Source organism: Belonocnema kinseyi, chromosome 9 (assembly GCF_010883055.1).
Source record: "Belonocnema kinseyi isolate 2016_QV_RU_SX_M_011 chromosome 9, B_treatae_v1, whole genome shotgun sequence".
NCBI classification, from domain to species: domain Eukaryota; kingdom Metazoa; phylum Arthropoda; class Insecta; order Hymenoptera; family Cynipidae; genus Belonocnema; species Belonocnema kinseyi.
Window position 1 is genome coordinate 125470128 of NC_046665.1, and position 20533 is coordinate 125490660.

The window sequence follows — 20533 nt, forward strand, 5'->3', positions numbered from 1 at the left end:
ACAAAAAAATGAAATTGTTAACTTTATATTTAAAAAAAAAACTATTTTTCAAAAACAAAAACTAATTTTTCACAAAACAGTTGAATTTTCTGCGAAAATGTTTTGAACTATCAAGACAAACAGACGAATTCGATAGAAAAAGTCGAATTTTCAAGCAGCTAATTAAATTTTCACTTTAGAAAATTAATGTTCAACAAAAAGATGAATGTTAAAACAACTATTTGGTATTAAAATAGTTGAATTTTCTACTCAAATTATGGATCTTGTAAACAAAAAATACATTTCTAAACATGTAGTTTAATTTTTAACTTAAGAGTTAAATTTTAAAATGAAAAAAATAATTTTCGACAATAGCAAAAAAGAAGATATTTTTACAAAAAAATTAAATTTGTAAAAAAACAATTACATTTTAAACCAAAGAGACAAATTTTTAACAAATTAAATCAATTTTCAACTAAATACCTTAATGCTGAAACTAAACGTCAATTATTACCCAAAAATGGAATAGTTAAATTTTTATTTCCGAAAAGTGTTTTAAATTAAAAAACCAATTTTCTTCAAAGCAATTGAATTTTCTAAAACATAGTTGAATTTTCAAGAGACAAATTTTCCACAAAAAAGTGAAAGTTTCAAGCAAATAATTAAATGTTCATTAAATAATTGATGTTTAATCAATAAAATTATATTTGAAAAAGAAAACTAGTTTTTAAATAAACCATTACATTTTTAACCGAAAAGTATTTAATGCTAAAACCTTTTATATTTATCAAAAAAAGACGTTTCTTAAAAAAAAAAATATTTTTTTAATAATAAATGCTAATTTTTTATAAAACAGTTGACTCGCCAAACAGCTAATAAAATTATCACTTCAAAAAACTAATGTTTAACAAAAAGATTATTGTGGAAAAAATATTTTTTATTAAAATAGTTATATTTTCTACCAATGAGATAAATTTTCAAATAATTAAATTTTCAATCATGAGGATGAGATGTTTACGAATAAATACGTTTTTTTTACAAATGAATGGCCTTTTAAGCCAAATTGATTAATTTTCAACTAAAAAGGATACATTTTTATCCTGAAAGTGTGGATTTTTATAGCAAAACCAGATTTTTTGGGCTAGACAAATTTTTAACTAAAAAGTATGACTTTTTAATAAAATTTTTTAATTTTCCACAAAATAATTGAATTTGAAACCAAATATTACCATTCTTAATAGAACGCATAAATTCTTAACCTAAAATTTAAAAGTAGACTTTTATAACAGAATGAAAGGAAATTTAATAATTGTGAACTTTTATCATTTTAGTTAATTTAAAAATGTTCAAATTTTATCAATTTATTTTAAGCAAGAAGAAAGACTTTTCTACTATGGAAGATATATTTTCAACAACAAAATGTAATAGTTGATGTTTCAACAAACAAAAAATGAAGTTTCGTCAAGAAATAGTTAAGTTTAAAACAAAAAAGGCTAATTTTCAACAAATAAAGATTTTTGAGTCATTAAAGAAAAGATTTTTAGCGAAATTGTTGAAGTTCCAAGCCACAATATGAATTTTATGTATAAAAATTAAATTGTCAACTAGAAAATATAAATTTTCAGAAAAAAATAATTTTCAAACAAAAACATAAATCTTTATTGTAAAAAAATGCATCAAAGAATTTGAACTTTTACAAAATCAGATAAATTTTGTAATCAAAAAAGTCAGTTTTTAGCCGAATAATTAAAATTTCAACAAAAGAGACGTATTTGCAACTAGAAATATGATTCTACAAAAAATTTATTTAATTCTACAAAATTTTTGAATTTTTCTCAAAACAACTGAATTTTCAACCAAAATTTCAAACCAAACAAAAAAAAAAGTTTCCCAAAAATAGTAGAACTATCAGCAAAAACAGTTGAATTTTCAAAGAATAAGGACAATTTTTTAACAAAACTATTACATTTTAACCAAACAGTTTCATTTTTATCCAAATAAAAATTATAACTAAAAATATAGTCTTTAAGTACAAGCAACTTTAAGACAACATTTTTTTTCTAAATCCTTGACTTGAATTTCCTTCAAATATGTTTAAACCACTTGAAGCTTTAGATGTTTTGTAATATTCCGTGAAATATTTTTCAATCGATTAAATTTTTGTAAAATTAAAAATTGTATAAAAAAGCCTTTATTTTTCAAATTGTACAATTCCCCCTATTTCAAATTCAAAATAGCCTGAAAATTAAAATTGTTTAAATCTGAAAATATTTTGTTAGAAGATGCAAATTGTTAGTTATCAGCATTAATTTAAGAAGATATTGCTACGAATACAGATGAAATTGTTTTTTATCCTAGAAAATCGTTCATATTTAAAAAAATTCCCTGAATTTAGGAAAATCAATTTTTTTACGTAAGGGCATTTTCTAGAGGCAAGAAGAATTTACTTGGTTTGAAGAAAAATATTTTTTGTTCGTATTCTTTTTTAAAATTTTCTATTCAGTGATATTCTTTTCGCGATACTGAATGTTACGTCATTGATAAAACTGTTTAAAGAAAATATTGATATTTGATAAAAAATTCTAAAAAGAACAGATCTTTGTTTACTCAAGGTTATCTCTGCCCAGGCTTCATTTACGAACAGATAATAATTAAACTAAATGCCTTATATGTAATTCAAACTTTTCAACCTGAAACTTTTCCATTGTGAAATTGCCCCATTTCAAAAATCTGAATTTTAAAATGTGTTATTTTGGGTATTCGATTACAAAAATTAACAATATGAAAAGCTTCGAAATTAATACTCCACAATTATAAAACCACAACAATTATTTAACTTCGATTCCTTTAGGTTTGAGATTTTTCAATCTTTCAATAATCAAATTGATTAATTTTCAGTTTTAAAGCATGCCGAAAGTCTTCGAAAAGTTCAACAATCTTGTTGACATTTTTGGGTTTCTCGACCTGGAATAGATTATTCTTCAGACTTCACAGCTTTCACTTTGAAAGCCAAATAAAATATTTTTCTCATTTACAGAATCCCTTATTCAAAAAAATTAAACTTTGAGTTTATTTAGACGCTTCTTAATCCGTCAGATAATTTTAGTTTTAATTTGTTTACAGCATTTTAATTCAGATTCAGGTGTACAATATCTCTTGGATTTATTATGATAGAAACAAGTTTGAAAGATTTAGGGTTGAGCTTTAAGAGTGAAGAAAAAAAGTATATGAATTTATTTTCAGAATTGCTTTTATTGTGAATCTATTAAAATCATTTGGTTTCCATACAAATAATTTAAAAATATATATACAGTGAACCCGAGAATTCTTTCGAGAATTGACGCAACGCAGCTTGGCTGTGTGAGTCACACTTGCCTGCTTACGTTCGGGGAAATCAATCCAAGGTCAACCACAAAAAAGGCACTCCCTCCAGGCTTCACTGTAATTTTCATATTAAAGTTATTCTCGACAGTAAATTAAATTTGAAAATATTTTTCCGCCTCGTGGCATGAGGTTTCGACTGCGTTTTTGCTTTACTAATCATCTTTTGGTAGTGGTAGTAGGTTTTTAATGAATTCACTGTATGTTTTGAACATACCGTATTCGCGAGCCTTAGCTTCGCTCATGGGAATTCGAAGGCCTCCTTTATTGTAGTCTATTCTGATTATTTCATGTTTCCTGTTGAATATTGGAAGGATTTTATCATCTTCGATTCTTCCAATGATGATATTTTGGCGTTTGAATGTCTCTATCTCTATATTGCTGCGGACTTTAGTGAAGCCATATTTAGGATGTTCGATCCAGATTAACTTCGGCAGCTCTACCAAGGGCTTGATACTTACGACCTCTTTAACTTTGATTGCAGACGATTGTCCTGATGATGAAGCTTTTGCTGCTTCTTCTTCTCGAGCTGCGACCTCTTTTTGTTCAGCAGCTTCTCTTAGTGCTGCTGTTTTTTGGAGAGCATTCCGCCTTTTTCCGGACGGAGGTAGAGATCGATCCAAACCAATTGTTGGTATTCCACTTAATTCTAAAAAAGGAAATAGAAACGGATTGATTTTAAATACTTAAAAATATGAATGAAAGCGACCATAGTAGTGGACATCTAATATTTTTTGAAATTTTCATTATATTTTGTTTATCTTTTAATAAATAATTATCAACAAAAGAGCAACATTTTTTCATACAAGAGGCGCAAAATTATTTTAAAAACTGCAGATATGATAATAGATTACTATATATTTACCAACAGAATTCAGGAAAACCGCAACTACAATGACGAGGGTTCCAACAAGGATATTCATTTTTCTAAATGATTGTTATTCTTGAAAGATCTTACAGAATAAAGATTCTAGGGAAGATATTTCAATTTTTTATATACTAACCGTTATCTCCTTTATTATTATAAATTAACGCATTTTAAATATTTGGGTAAGTACACGTCAGAAATAATGAGACCACCTCAAATTATTGTGCTACATAAGAAATATTCCGGACCCGAAGGATTTTTTAAAATGTTTTCAATTTTGGGAGTTACCTCAATTTGAATTTTTAGATTTTTTGACGGGAAATTGAATTAAAAAATTGTTTCAGTTTGTTGGTGCTGAATTGGCGATTATTATTTTAAAGTTTTATACTAGAAATTAAAAAATTGTAATAATAATTTTAAAAAATCTAATCCAAAAAGTTCCATATAACATAACTACCATAATTTAAAAAATTTTCAAAAGTCCTTTAGGTTAAAAATGCCTCTTATATAAAAATATAATTTCAAAAAGTTGTTAAAGTTGAAGGACCACTTCAAGATTCTTGTATTTTTGAAGTGTTTCAGATATTTGAAGGTAATTTCAAAGTTTAAAATAAATATCAAGATTTTGGGGTATTTTAAATAATTTAAAAGAATTTTTCAAATAATTTGAAAGGATTTTGATGACTTTTGAAGAGTTCAGACTGTTCAGTGATTGAAAATGAAATATATACAGACAATTTAATTCATTTTCATAAAAAGTTTTTAAGTCGCCAAACTAAAAAAGTCTCGCTGGAAAATCTGAGCTCCGGTAAAGATGGTTTAATTTAATCAATATTTTTAAAAAATTTAGTGGCGTAATAATTAAATTTCAGATTTAAACCTTTAGGCCAGAAGCAGATAGTAAATCACATGGTAGGCAAGGAGTTGGTTCGATTATGAATGAAAAAGCGAAGCAGAATCTCAGAGATCATGACGTTGTATCGCCAAGATTGTTCTTGGTTAGAATGAAAATAGGAATCTTGAATTTATTTATCGTAGCATGCCACATCCCAGTTGTTATCTGCTAAAGGATTTGGTATTGCTGCCACCAAAGAAATTGGTATTCTTAATTGCTATTTCAAAACGGTGGTTTCGAATAAAATTTAAAAAATGTCCATTTTCTTAAACAATCAACTCTAAATATGTGCATGTTGAAATTAAAAAGCTTTGACAAAATATATTACACGATACTTTTAACTCTATAAGGACCATCGATTAATTAAATGTTTGAATTACTAAATAGTAATGAGAAATACATTATAGTATATTTTAAGTGAAATTATAATTGGAGCCAATTTTTATTTTATTTTCTAATATTTAAATTTTATTGCATATGCAGGTAAACTCAATGGGTCAAGTATATTAAATTTATTTTAAATCGTTTTAAATTCCTAACATTGCATGTAAAATATTGCAAATTTCAACAAAATAGATGAATATTTAAACAATTTGTGGAATTTTCAAGCAAAAGAATAATTTTCCCCTAAAAAAAGATCTTCCAACAAATATATAAATTCCCAAACAAAAAATTTAATTTTTCAACTTAAAAAGATAATATCTTAACAAAATGGTTGCATTTAAACTGAAATATAAGCTTGGTTTTCAACAAGAAATAAACTAGCTAAATTTTCAGTTGAAAAAATTAAATTTTCTTTCTTTAAAAAATTTATAACCAAAAAGATAAATTTTCAACAAAAGAGTTAAACTCTCAAATAAGTAGTCCTATTTTTAACCAAAATGATAAATACTTAATTGGAATGCTTAAATTTCAACCAAAAAGATGAATTTTCAATCGAGAAGATCAATTTTCTACCAAAAAGCTCATTTTTTGAATAAAATACATGAATTTACAACTACAAAAGAAAGAGATTCAACCCAATAGTTTAATTTAAAACGAAAAATATTAACTTTTAACTAAAAATGAAATAGTTAAATATTGAGTTAGAAGTTTTAAAAAAATTAGGTCATGAATCTTCAACTGTGTGAACCACAAAACATGAATTTTCAACTAAAACGAAGAAGCTTTAATTGGAATAGTTGAGTTTTCAACAAAAAAGATAAATTGCTACAAAAAATTATTTCAATAATATACATGAATTTTCCACTGGAAATGTAAATAGTCCAACAAAAAGTTTAATTTTTAACTTTTAATTAAAAATATGAACGTTTAACTACATAAACGATTTTTTAACTAAAATGATAAAATATTAAATTTGAATAGTTACACTCTCATTTAAACAGAAAATTATAGTAATAAAAAAAATGCAATTGAAAAAAAATAGTTATATATTTAAAAAAAGTAATTAATTTTCAACTAAAATTTTCTTTAAATGAAATCGTTAATTTGGAAAGCCAAAAGATAAATTTTCACAAAAAATAATGAATCTTTGACTAGAATAATAGATTATTCAACCAAAAAGATGGATTTTCAACCAAGAAGATAAACTTAAATGTACCGAGAAATAAATCGAAAAAATACACGAATTTTCAACTGAAGAAGATAAACAGTGAAAACAAAAATGTAATATTTAAATTTTATTTTCAAACAATTATTATCTATTTGAAGACATAAATTTTCAACTAAGGTATTGGAATAATCGAATAGAATAGTTACATTTTAAGTTAAACAAAAAACAACATATTTTCAACAAAAATAAACGAAACATTTTTAGCTAAGAATATAAATTACTAAAAAGAAAAAAATTAATAAAATACATCAATTTTCAACTGACAAAGATAAACGTTGTTCGCAAATTTATTAGTTACATTTTTAGTTTAAAAAATTTTGATTTAAAAATAAACATTGTAAACTAAAATGGTGTAATATTCAAGGAATTCATGGAGACTTACGAAATTCAGTGAAAGAATGAAACCACGGAATTAACTGGATAGGCGAAATTCAAGGAATTGGTCGAATTTATGAAATTCCCGGAATTCACGTAATTCATTAAGTTCGCGTAATTCGCCGAATTGATGGAATTCACGGAATTGCAAGAGTTAACGGTATTGACTGTAATTAAGAAATCTAAGGAATTCAAGGAATTTTTGGAATTCTCGGAATTCATGGAATTGATAGAATTTAAGGAATATATATAATTTAAGGTATTCACAGAAATCGCGGAACTCACTGGACGTGTGATATTCACGTAATTTATAGAATTTCTGTAAATTATGGAATCCGCGGGATTCATGGAATTCATAAGTTTAAGAAATTCAAGGAATTTATCAAATTCACAAAACTCAATGAATCTATGCAATTTAAGGAATTATTTTGATTCTACGAATTCATTTAATTTATTGAATTCCGTGAATCCCTCCCATTCCGTGACTTCCATGAATTATGAGAATCCCAAGAATCTCTAGAATTCTATGAAGTTAGCGAATCCCGTGAATTCCATGAATTTCGTGAAGTCCATGAACTCAATGAATTTCTTGAATTTAATTAATTCTGTACATTCTACAGATTCTTAGTATTCTGTAAATTCCTTTATTTTCGCGAATTCAGTAAATTCTAGGAATTGCGTGAGTTCTGGGAATTCCCTGGATTTCTTGAATTTCGTGAATTCGCTAAATTCCCTGAATTCCACAAATTCGGTGAATTCAGTAAATTCCGTGAATTCCGTTAATTCCATGAATTTCGTAAATTCCTTTAATTCCCTGAATTATTTGGAAAAAATGCATGGACGTAAAAGAAGCTAGAGAAGTATGCCAGGACAGGAAAGTGTGGCGGCAAATAGTTAATAAAAAGAGTGTCAGTAGAGTGAATGACGCCTGAAACAAAAGACCTTGGCCACTAATGGACCCAAGTGGGGAACCTTACATAACGACTTCGTGAGGTTCTTCACTTGGGGTGATTGATAGAGAGATTGATCAGCAACCTGGGTCGGAACAGAGTTGCGGAACGTACGTGCTTTTCACATAAATAATACGATAATTTTGTATCAATCTGAAACTTTCCCCCACCGAGTGAGTCACGCTTACCCCGAAAGGGAAATGGCTTAATGGTGTAATAATTTAAATGTCGTGAATTCCGTTAATTTTGTGGATTCCGTGAATTCCTTTCATCCCATGAATTCTTTGAATTTCGTAAATTGTCTGAATTCCTAGAATTCCTTCAATTCCATAATTTCTTGAATTAGAAGAATACGTGCGTTATATACTATATATTAACAAAAGTTTCTTCTCCGTCAGAAAATTTCTCTCTTTGCCTAGAAGAAGTGTCGTGAGAAATTATTAAAAATTTTTTTTAATTTTTCGCTTCAAAAGTTTTAGTGTGTACAATACCAATAACAGCATTTAAAAACTACAATATTTTATTTTTTTATCAATTTTCAATACGTGTAGTGGAAGTTTCCAAAAGAAATTTATAACAGTCTAGGTTTCAGTCTGCCATAAGACGTTCTTAAACCGGATTGCTTATAAATTTTTAGAGACAATAAATTTGTCTGACAAGAACTTTCGGAATTTTTTATAATATTCAGATTTGTCAATTATAACTTAAATGTTGCCTTTGTCGGCATTCATGGCCATAAGGTTCGATTGGCACAGGTTTGACAAGAGACAGTTCCCATAAAGTCATACAGTTTCAAAGACTAACGACAATCATATTTTATTGTCAAAAGATATAAAATTATCAAAAGTGGTCCAAAGCTTCAAACATTTTTTCTTAAAAGGTAAGAATGTGCGACTGTCGGAATATGATTTTTTTTGTGGTTTAAAATTTAGTTAAACATATGAGTAAGGTTTATTGGTTAGCTAACACTTGAAACGCCATTTAATAACAAAGTTGAAAATATATTGATTTTCATTAAATGAAATGGAATGGTCAAAAGTGGAACATATTTGGCAATCCTTTCCAATTTTGACCAGGGATGGTCAAAACCGAAAAGAATATTGACCCACCTTTGGTCATAAAATTTGAAAATTTGAAACTAAATGAGGATTAAGTACAACCCAAAAAAGCCTCAACATCCAGTTCCTCTTGTTTACGTGTTTCTTAGATACCTTTTAATTATTTAAAGCCAAGATAGAAAAAAATCGTGTAACACGTTTTTGAGAAAGACGCTTTTTTTGTATTTTAGCAAGTAAAAATCTCATTTTTTTTAAAAACGACACAAAATATGAATATGCAATTCATGATTCAAAATTGTGCCGCTCACTTAAATATGTGAAATGATTTCCTTACTTGTTACATATTTGATGTATTTTAACTAATTTTTCAAAAAAAAAAAAGAATAAATCGCTAGAACAATAACAATGCAAAGAACATGGTCCTAAAATTTAAAATGGTTTAAATTTGATAAAGTAAGTCTAAATTTTTTATTATTCGTTACAAAATGTCAGTAATTGAAATAACTGATTTTTTGCAAAGATTCAGTGGCCCACGTGATAGGAATAAATAAGCATTGATTCAAGAAAATATTAGTAAAAAAACGGATGGTAAAATATTATTTTATTTAGAAAAATTTTTCGTATCTAAACAAAATTTACTTTATTTAACAAATTCCAGTTTCTTCCCCTACTTACATTTTCTAGTGACAAGAAATGTTCACTTGCTTTAAAAAAATGTTTTATCGCCCATATTTATTTTAAAATTTTCTTGATTAAATTTTATTTTTTCCCTAGCAATGAGTATTACGTCATTGATAAAACTATCATTAAATAAAGTACATTGACACATGCTCACAGTTTAAACAAAAGGTAAAAAAAGAACAGATTTTTATTGACCTAACGTTATATCTGCTAAGGCTTTAATTACTTAGACGTTATAAATAAAAGTAATACCTTATGAATGATTTAAACTTTTTCAATCTGAAACTTTTGCATTGTAAAATTTTTTTAAATTTAAAACTTGGATTAAAAAAACTCTGAATATTAAATTTTCAAAAGCAATATTAAACGATTCAAAGATCATTAAAAATATTTAACATGGACTGCTTTAGGTTTAAGATTGTTCAATTCTTTCATAATCCAATTAATTAATCTTCAGTTGTAAAGAATGCTGAAAGTCCTGTAAAAGTTCAAAAGTTTTTTCGAAATGTTTTCATTTATAGCTTCTTTAAGTTCGATGCTCCAGGAATACTGCTATGGAAGGTGCAAACAATATTTTCAATGTTCTTAGCGGAAATCCGGGTTCAGTTTTAGTATTAGTTTTATTGGTAATCTATTGAAATCATTTGGATTTCATAAAAATAATTTTCAAAAATATATAATTCTAAGAATCTATTGTTTTAGGTATTGCATTTAATTTAGAAATATCTGTGGTTGTTGTGTTTCGAGGTCTTGAATGCGTTTTGCCTTTACTACACAGAGAGAAGTTTCGTAGAGTTGTTTACGAACACGTACAATTTTCCCACTAACCACAAAGTGAACAGTGCCACTTCTGCTTAGTAGAACAGTCCACTGATTCGGGAGTACCATTACCCCGAACAAGCCGAACCGTTTGATCAACAGTATAGTCGAGCCATTGTGCAAACGCGGTGCTGGCGACACAGTTCCGCGCTTGCGCAGCTTAGGAAGATAGAGCACCCTTATTTCAGAGTCGCTGATGTCCGTAAGTTCGGGATAACCAGTGCCCCGAATCTGGAGCGGTCACCACACCAAAACAAAGTGCAGCGACTTTCTCACAACTAGCGCGACGGTTTTACCTAAATTCTCTCAGTGTAGTCATCTTCTTGCAGTTTATTTTTGTGTTTTTATTGAATTTTGGAAGAATTTTAACATTCTTGATTCTTAAAAAGAGGATATTATGGAGTTTGAATGTAACAAGCCTCGTATTGCTGAAGACTGAAATAAAGACATATTTAGCGTGTTCGATCTCTAACTTAAGGAGTGGATGATGATTCTGCTGTTGCTGGTAGTCTTGCTGCTGGCGCTTTAACTGCTAATATTCTTGATGCTGCTACTTCTAGTGCTGCATTTGTTAGTGCTGCTGCTCTTAGTGCTGATGCTTCTTTTTCTGCTGATTTTATTGCTGCTGCTTCTTTCAGAGCTTCTATAGCCTGCCTTATTTCAAATGGCGGCGGAGATGAAGTTACACTGCTTCTTGGTAAACTACTTAATTCTGAAATAAAAAAGCGAAATTCATGAGTTTTATAACCTCAAAATATGAATTAGAATAACCGTCGTAATAAACAACTAATATTAGTTCAAATTTGCATTATGTTCTGTTGATTTTCGATTTATTGCGTTTATTGTCTCATAAAATGGAAAGGCGCATTCTGACTTCTATTTTCTAAAAGAGGCTTTTATTCGTTTTTCATTTATTGTGCAAATCATTATGAATATTTCTGCACACAAGAAGCGTTAAATTATTATTTCTGAAAGTTTAGATATGATAATAAATTATTATGTATTTACCAACGGAATTCAGGAAAAAGGCCAATATGATGACCAAAGTTCCAATAAGGATCTTCATTTTTCTGAATACTATATATTTGTGAACAGCTTACCGAATGAAGATTCTACGCAAGATACTTCATCTCTATATACACTAGCCGCTATCTTTTTTGTCATTCTAAATGATATATTTCAAATAATTCGGTAAGTAAACGTCATTAATATTACAATATGCAAGAGGTTTATCTTTAATGAAATTAAGTGAAATTATAGTGCTCTATAGGGTGATTTTTTTATCTCTATATATAGAAATATCTCAAGAAATGAGCATTAAATAAAAAAATTTCCGAATAAAAACTTTTTATTTCCAAGGGGGAAAACAACCATCTAAAAACTTATAACTTTAACATTTCTCTAAAACTTAAAATTTTAAATAGAAACTTATATTTCTTATTGCCAATTCAGATTCTACATAAAAAATACCTAATAAGTTTTATTTGAAAAGTGTTTTTCAATTTGCGCCAAATGGCGCTGCATTGGCGGAAAATGAAATTTTTGACTGTCGCAAAATTGAGCTTCCGTTCAAAAAAATTAAAAAGACATAACTTTGGATGTTTTAGACCAATTTATGGGGAAAAATAACTCATTTTTGTTTTGGACTTCGGTCTAGAAATTTTGATTTAAAATAAGAATATAACCTTCAAACAGCCGCCTCTTCCAGATCAAAAAAGGAACTCTGTTCTATAAAATTTGTTACAAGATGGTGACATTATTGTTCTAGAAAAAAAAAAGGTAACATTGTTCTCGAACACTGTAACAAATTTGTTACCAAACTCTTCTAGAACAAAAAAGGTAACAGTGTTCTAGAACACTCTGACAAAATTATTAGAGACCTGTTTTCGAACTATGTGACAGCACTGTTCTGTAACAGTTGCTATGGAATTCTTTTAGAATAAACTGATCACAGACGTTCTGCAATATTTGTTTCACGTTTGTTCTAGAACTGTGCTGTAATAGTGTTATACCGAAGTTCTAGAACCCTGTTGCAAGTGTGTTCTAGAAACCTGTTACAAGTGTACTCCATAACAAATTAGAAACAAAGATTAATAAATGTTTCAGAACAGTTGTCACGTTATTGTTCTAGAATTGACCAATCACAGACGTTCTGTAACATTTGTTCCAAGTTTGTTCTAGAACTATGCCGATATTTGGTAATATTAAAGTTCTAGAACCCTTTTGAAAGTGTGTTCTAGAATAAATTAGGGACAAAGATGAACAACTGTTTTAGAACAATTTTTATGTTATTGTTATTGAACTGACCAATCACAGACGTTCTATATCTTTTGTTCCAATTTCGTTATAGAACCGATAAGTTGTCACAGCGTTCTAAGTCTATTACAGATTTGTTAAACGACATTTGTAATTGAGTTCTGGAACTGTTCTAGAAATGTTACAGATCGATTGTCGCAGAGCAGCGTTCTCAATCTGTTACAGATTTGTTATGCAACATTTGGAATTGAGTTCTAGAATTGTTCTAGAAATGTTACAGATCGGTTGTCACAGCATTCAAGATCTGTTACAGATTTGTTACACAAAATTTGTAATTATGTTCTAGAATTGTTCTCGAAATGTTACACATCCATTGTCACAGAGTTCTAGATCTGTTACAGAATTGTTACATAAGACTGGTAAAAGAGTTCTAGAGTTGTTTTAGAAATGTTACAAATCGTATTTCACAGCGTTCTAGAACTGTTACAAAATTATTCTAGTGTATCATGGATGACATAGTTACTCGCATGTTCGTAACCTGTTACTAACCTGTTCTAGAACAATTACTTTTGTGTTCTAGAGCAGTTACAGATCTGTTTTGTGACCATGTTTGCTGAGTAGTAACTGCTTGTTTTAAAGATTATATGACTTTTGTCATTTAGAGCCTTTATAAACTCTTAGAAATGTATAAATAAAACGGTTTATTTATATATTTATTGCAAAAGTAAACTTAGAAAACCAGAATATCCCGAATAAAAAAGTTAGAAGCTTTTTAATGATTCTAAAAGATTTGACTACAAAAATGCGAGGTAAAAGAAAATGGATGATTTTGAGAAAATTTTCTTAATTTTTCAGGATTTACAATTTTTTTTAGGTAAACTGAATTTTTTCCGAGTGTCCAGAAAATGAACACAAAGTTCTTTAGATTCATAGGAAATTTTACATAATTGTTTTGTAAGGAATTTCAAGAGAAAATTAAAAAAAGATCACAAAAGATTTCGAATTCTTCCCTAAAATTTTTAAAAAGTGTGTCAAAGATTTTAAAGTAAAATTTTGCATTTTTGCCATATCACATAGTTTTAGAAAAAATTGAGTAAGTTTAGGAGAGATTTAGAAGTTTTGAAACAATTAAAAAATAATTAAAACTTGCAAAGTATTTCTAAAAAATTTGGTAGAGTTTCACGAAAATGAAAGACATTTGTTCAGCTACAGATTTCAAACATTGCCAAAGAAGAATCTGAAAGATGTTAAAACAGTTTTAAAAAATTTTTTGAAGAATAAGAAAAAAATGAAGCACAAATGTAAATATTTTTTTTAGATTAAAAAGTTCAGAAAGTCTGACAAGATTAGAACAAAAGAATTTTCCTTATATCCGTGTGAAAAATTCAAATAATTTTTCATTTTGAAAAATGAACTTTAAGAGAAGATTAAAAAAGATTTTTTAACAAATTGAACGATTTCCTACACTTTCGTAAAAGAGTTTAGAAGATTTAAAAGCAAAATATTTTGATTTGGTAAGGTTGCAACATAAAAGCAAATAAAAAATCGATTAAATTTAAGAAATATTAAGTAGAATTGAAGAGATTAAAAATGAATTTTAATCATTAAAAAATTTTTAGAAATGCAGATCATTGATAAAGCTAAACTTTAGTAGATTTAAAATAATTTAACGTTTCCATGAGAATAAACAAATTTTCTTAAAATTTCTCATAAAATTTAGAAGATTATACATTTTTTTAAAATTTTGAATTATATTTTAAAATTTGAAGAAAAATTCAATTCAGTTGAAAAGATTTTCAGGAATAATTCAAGACGTTTTAAATAGATGAAAAATATTTGAAAACTGGGAAAAGTTTTCGAAAATGTATTAAATATATTTTGATTCCTTCCCAACTTCTAAAAGTCCTAAACATGTTTTAAAAAGACTCAAATTTTTCATAATGTAATGTAAAATATTATATAATAATTTTTTTTTATCTTCTAGATTATTTTCTTAGACTTCTTAAATATTCAAAAACCTTTTCTTTAATTTTCTGAAGAATCTTATGAAAATTATGTTTATATCAATTTTAAAACAAACTGATAATACTCATTTTCTTATTCTCAATTCTGCGAAATTTAATTTAAACAGGTATTTCTTATAACACTTCGAAAAATAATTTTCAAATAATTGGAGTGTTGACAAAGATAAAAAAATATTCGTTAATGGGTTTTAGGATGACTATACAAATTTTAATATATTTAAACTCTAGTACAGAGTCTATCTGATTAAAAAAATATCACATTTAAGCGTTTGCAATTTAATTGTAATAGAAAAAAATATTCTAGAATTGATCAAATTCCTTTTTTGTAACATATAGATATAATAATTATATTTATTATATAGCGTCATTATATTTCTTCTTATATTAATAAATTTTATAAAAGGTACTAAGATTTTAAAATATTTTAAAAGTTTAATGAATTTTTCGATAATATCATGGTAAATTATATTTATATTATCAGTGTTTAATTCATAATTCACGGTACCTTCGTTTTTAACAATATGGAACATTTCTTATATGGTCCTTCTGTGACAATTTCTTTCTAGGTCAAAATTTTTAGCATTTTCGTTATTAAAATTAAACCTAAATTTAAAATAACACAGAAAAAACAAAAAAATAATTTTTACATCAAATTCAGGTGAAAGATTCACCGCAACAAACATTAACCTTGCCAGATAAACTTTACATGAATCGAAGATAATTTTAACATACCTTGAACAATTTTAAACTCTCACTGCAAATTTACTGTTCAAAGATGTTTCAATTCTTGTTAATTATGGAAATAGTCAAAGATGTCGAATCATTTATACACAAAATTCCGATATTTGATCCGAAAGATTTCCGAAACAAGGTGTTATACTTGTCAAAGAGCTTTGTTGATAGAAATTGTTTGCACATTAGCTATATTGATTGCAGGATTTTTCAAGTTTTCATGATAACGAAAAGTTTCCTTAAAAGCAACTCTGATATAATTTTCATAAATGCTTATAAAGGCAAAATTACTTTTTGTAAGATAAAGTCAGATTATGTTAGGGATATGGAGAAGTTACTTTGCAATCGAGATAATTTTGATTTATTAAATGAAAATCCGTTAAAAGAATTAAAAAAAGACACTTTCAAGATGCTTGACAATTTAAAAAAAGGACTTTTAGGAGAAGATATAAGATGGACTAAAATTAATACTGAAGATACAGTTCTTGCCAGATGTAATGGTTTGAGAAAGATTTAAAAAGATGGCTATCCTTTGAGGATGGGTTATTTCAACTATTAATTCTACAGCCCAATTTTTGGAACAAAATTTCAATTTGATTTTTAAAGACTCTATCACAACTTTTAAATGTAATATTAAAAACAGATGGAATTTCCAAAATGTATTATTCATAAAGCAGTACCGCATGACATTTCTGCGATTTTAGCGAAAATTTTTATGGCGGATTTGGAGGTTTTTGCTTTTAGGAAGTTAGATTTTGTTTTGCCTGTTTACTTTAGGTATGTTGATGATAACTTTTTGTGTGTTCCTTAAGCAAAATTGCAGAAAGTTCTTGATGCTTTTAACAGTTTTCATCCAAAACTTCAATTTACCCATGAAATAGAAAACAATAATAAAATAAATTTTTTGGACCTGTACGTAACTAAAGATTAGGATGGTAATATCATTACCTATTGGTCCTGGAAAAATACATATCCAGGTAGTGTTTTTAATTTCTTCTCTACTCATCGTTTTCAAAAGAAAGTTGCAATCATAAAAAATTTAGTTCGCCTGACGATAATCAGAGGGAATTAAGGGAGTATAGTTCCTTTCGTACTTTTGTTCTTCCATTTTTTAGCCAAATTTCGAAAATAATTAAATTTATGTTGGCAAGGTTTAAGATTCATACTATTTTCCGTATACTATTCAAAATGGATTCAATAATAACTTTTTTCAAGGATCCTTTTAAAAAATTTGAAAAGGGTGATGTTGTCAACAATATCATTTGTAAGATTCGTGAGATGACACGTGAGACAGACTGGCCTCGCTGCAAAACTAAATCCTTTTACAGGAAACTCCATCGCTCACGTCCAAAACTCATTTGACTTTATCAGAAAGATACAACAGATTCACATTCAACCTCAAGACATCATAGGGAGTTTCGACATAGTATCTCTTTTTACGAAAATACCAATCTCGGATACAATTGATATTATTAAATCTTTCACAAACTTTCCTTCCGAGCTTGTACCTTTGATAGAACAATGTCTCAAATATACTTACTTCTCGTTCAATAACCAATTCTACAAAAAAACCTCAGGGGCCGCAAGGGAATCCCCAATTTCACCTGTAAAAGCCAATATCCTTATGGAACATCTAGAAACTAAAATCTTCAATCAAGCCAAACTTAAACCAGAATTCTGGTTCCGTTACGTTAATGACACATTTGTCATCTGGCGACATGGACGAGATGAACTAAATAAGTTTTTCGATTTTATCATTCAATTACATCCTAATATCCAGTTCACCATGGAAATAGAACAAAACAGAAAATTGCTTTTCTTGGACGGATAGTTTACAAAAAATCTAATAACACATTAGGACATGAAGTTTACAGAAAACCCACGCATACAAACAGGTGCCTACATGCCTCCTCTCACCATTGATCATCTCAAATGATCATCAACTCCCTTATATACAGAGTTGTCTCCATAACAGACAAAGGTGTCTTACAAAAGGAATGACAAAACGTTAAACAAATCCTAATACAGAACGATTACACAAACAAACAAATTGATAAAACAATAAGAAAACACACTCAAAAAGCAAGTCAACACAACCTACGAAAGAAAGAGAGAGAAAAATGACCACCATTCTACCCTACATCTAAGGTGTCACAGAACAAATAGGAAGAATTCTCAACAAATACAACATTCAAACCATATTTAAACAATCTGCGAGAACAGGACAACTACTAAATAACCCTAAAGATAAAAAGGCACCCTTCAGTGATCCAAGAGTATATAAAATTCCTTGTTCTTGTGGCAAAGTCTGTATTGGAGAAACCGGGAAAGCGGTGAGCCAACGTGTCAACGAACATAAAAGTAAAGTCAGGCTAAAACATTTCACGCATCAGCACTAGCTGAACATCATATCAGAATAGGACATAACATTTTATTTCATGAAACAACATTCATTGCAAAAACACACAACAAATTTCCAAGAAAACATAGAAAAGCAATCGAAATCTTAAAACACCCTACTAACATCAATAGGGACAATGGATATAATACCAATCCGATTTGGCTTTCCGTTCTCCCGAATTTTTCAAAAAAGACTTCGTTGGCCAATCAGGTTCAACCAGTCCCCATGGTGGGGCGCTTTGACTAATCACAGACATCACAGAAAGTATACCTAAGAACATCATGACCTGATACCTCAGTTTCAGGTCAACCCTGAAGATGTGAAGCGCAATGTTTAAGAACGTCGGCAAACAATTCATAGTTTTTTACACGAGTGAAACCCGAAATATTTCTTTTTATCAAAATGAATCATCGTGAAAGCATAAAATCTATTATCAGGTTACACAAGAGTTATTCTAGTATGATTAATAATAATTAGCACTGAGCTTTCATGAATCTTAATTTTATTTTACTTTTTCTAGTTCTGATGTGCTTATGATAGATTTTCAGGTAAGTTTATAACCGTTTTTCCTATTGACCCTCACCGGATATCTGGCTAAAGCATGAATCACGGCTGAATGGCAGCGTGGTGCAAGCCTTGCTTCTGTCCGTTTCCCATGCTTAGGACACGCTAAACACAAATGAATATTCTTAAGAACATGTGAGTGTCAGAGAAAATTAGCCTGTGTTAAAAATGAAAATCTTAGGTTTGCCAATAGCCGACACGTCTCTAAATAGTAAGTTCGCTACCCGGGTGCACTGGTTCGCACTGGATTCGGCGATTCGGGTGCACTAAATCGAGCACCAGGTAGTATAATACGTATTCTACGAGAACTTTTTCAGAATTTACATTATTCCAACAGCCAAAATTACAAAAATTAGGGTCGACCTAGTCCTCAATCTGGTGCACCCGGATCGTCGATTCACTAATGGTAGTTATTTTAGCAATTGGTAAAATTAAATTTTTTTTAAAGTTCTCGTAGAATACGTGCTAAACTACCTGGTGTGCGACCCAGTGCACCCGAGTAGTGAACTTACCATTTAGAGACGTGGCGGCTATTGGCAAACCTAAGATTTTCATTTTTAATGCAAGCTCATCTTCTCTGACACTTACATGTTCTGAAGATTATTCTTTTGTGGTAAGCGTGTTCTAAGCATGGAAAACGGACAGGACCAAGGCTTGCGCAATGCTGCCAATCAGCCGTGACCCATGCTTTAGCCAAATATTTCCGTGTGTCTCGCCATGCTTGAGCCATGCAAACTTTTTTCACGCGGGGAACAACATGGTTTTGATGCTGTTCCTGCCTGCTTGGGTATTATTATTTTTTAATTTTTATTTCTTGCTTTATTATATAGTTTATTTCCTTGATAAGGGTACTGTATGAGTGCCAAAACGTTAGTGTTTATTTTTTAAAAACGTTTTTTTGTTGTAATTTGATAATGGTAAAAATAAAAAGTACGAAAGAAATACAAAATACAAGGCAGGGGATTTGTTTGGTTGTCTTCTCATTCTTCTTTCTCCTTTTTTATTTTTGCGCAAAGGGGAAAGTTATTTTCTTATCTTAGTTAAGAAAAAAATATTTTTCTTCAAACTTCAATAGGAACATTTTATGGTCGCTGGCCAAATTTGTTCGTTGGATGCTTGGTTTCATTTTTAGAAATTCTGCAGATTATTCGCATAACCACGGTGAAACGTTCAACGAAAAATGTTTACTTTTTAAACGTTGCCAGTCTTACCTGCACAAAATTTTAACTTTTGTTTTTTCTGTGTTGTTTTAAATCTGCTGTCGCCATTTTTATCTCAAATTCACTCAGACTTTGCCGTTTTCTGATTGCTGCTAAGGACACCGCACTATATGTCAAATTGCATGTTTCTGGTTTAAAATCTAATGCAACAGAAAAGAATAGAGATGACTCAACCAATTATTTCAAAAATAAAGTTCATGTTACGTGGATTAAAGAAAAATACGTAAGAATGTCTACATTGCTTATTGCATATTGCTACATTGCTTACTGTCTACATAACCTTTTACTTTTCTTTTGACTGAATCTCAAAGGGAAATCATGATAGCGATAAACATTTTTTTTTAATTGTAGTAAATGTAACGGAGATTAAGAAAAACCCTATTAGGATACCATTTAACCCCTAAATTGGAGGTTGAGATAAGGGGAAAGTGGCTAAAAATCAGTAAAAAAAATCGCTGTAAACCATGGTAAAGGGTTTTCTTGGGTGGTAAAAACGATTCTAGTAACCATTTATTCGAAATCCTCAACTTCATCCCTTACTTCAAACTCTACAATAAGCCGTAGCAGACGACAGCTTTTATTTCATCGTAGGATAAACTTTTGGTAACTTGAAGATCTCTTGGTCTGTCCCACATATATAACATTCCATAATCTATATATCTTACTCGGTACATAAGATTGGTTTTTTCAAATTTTGGTATTTTATTCTAAGTAGACT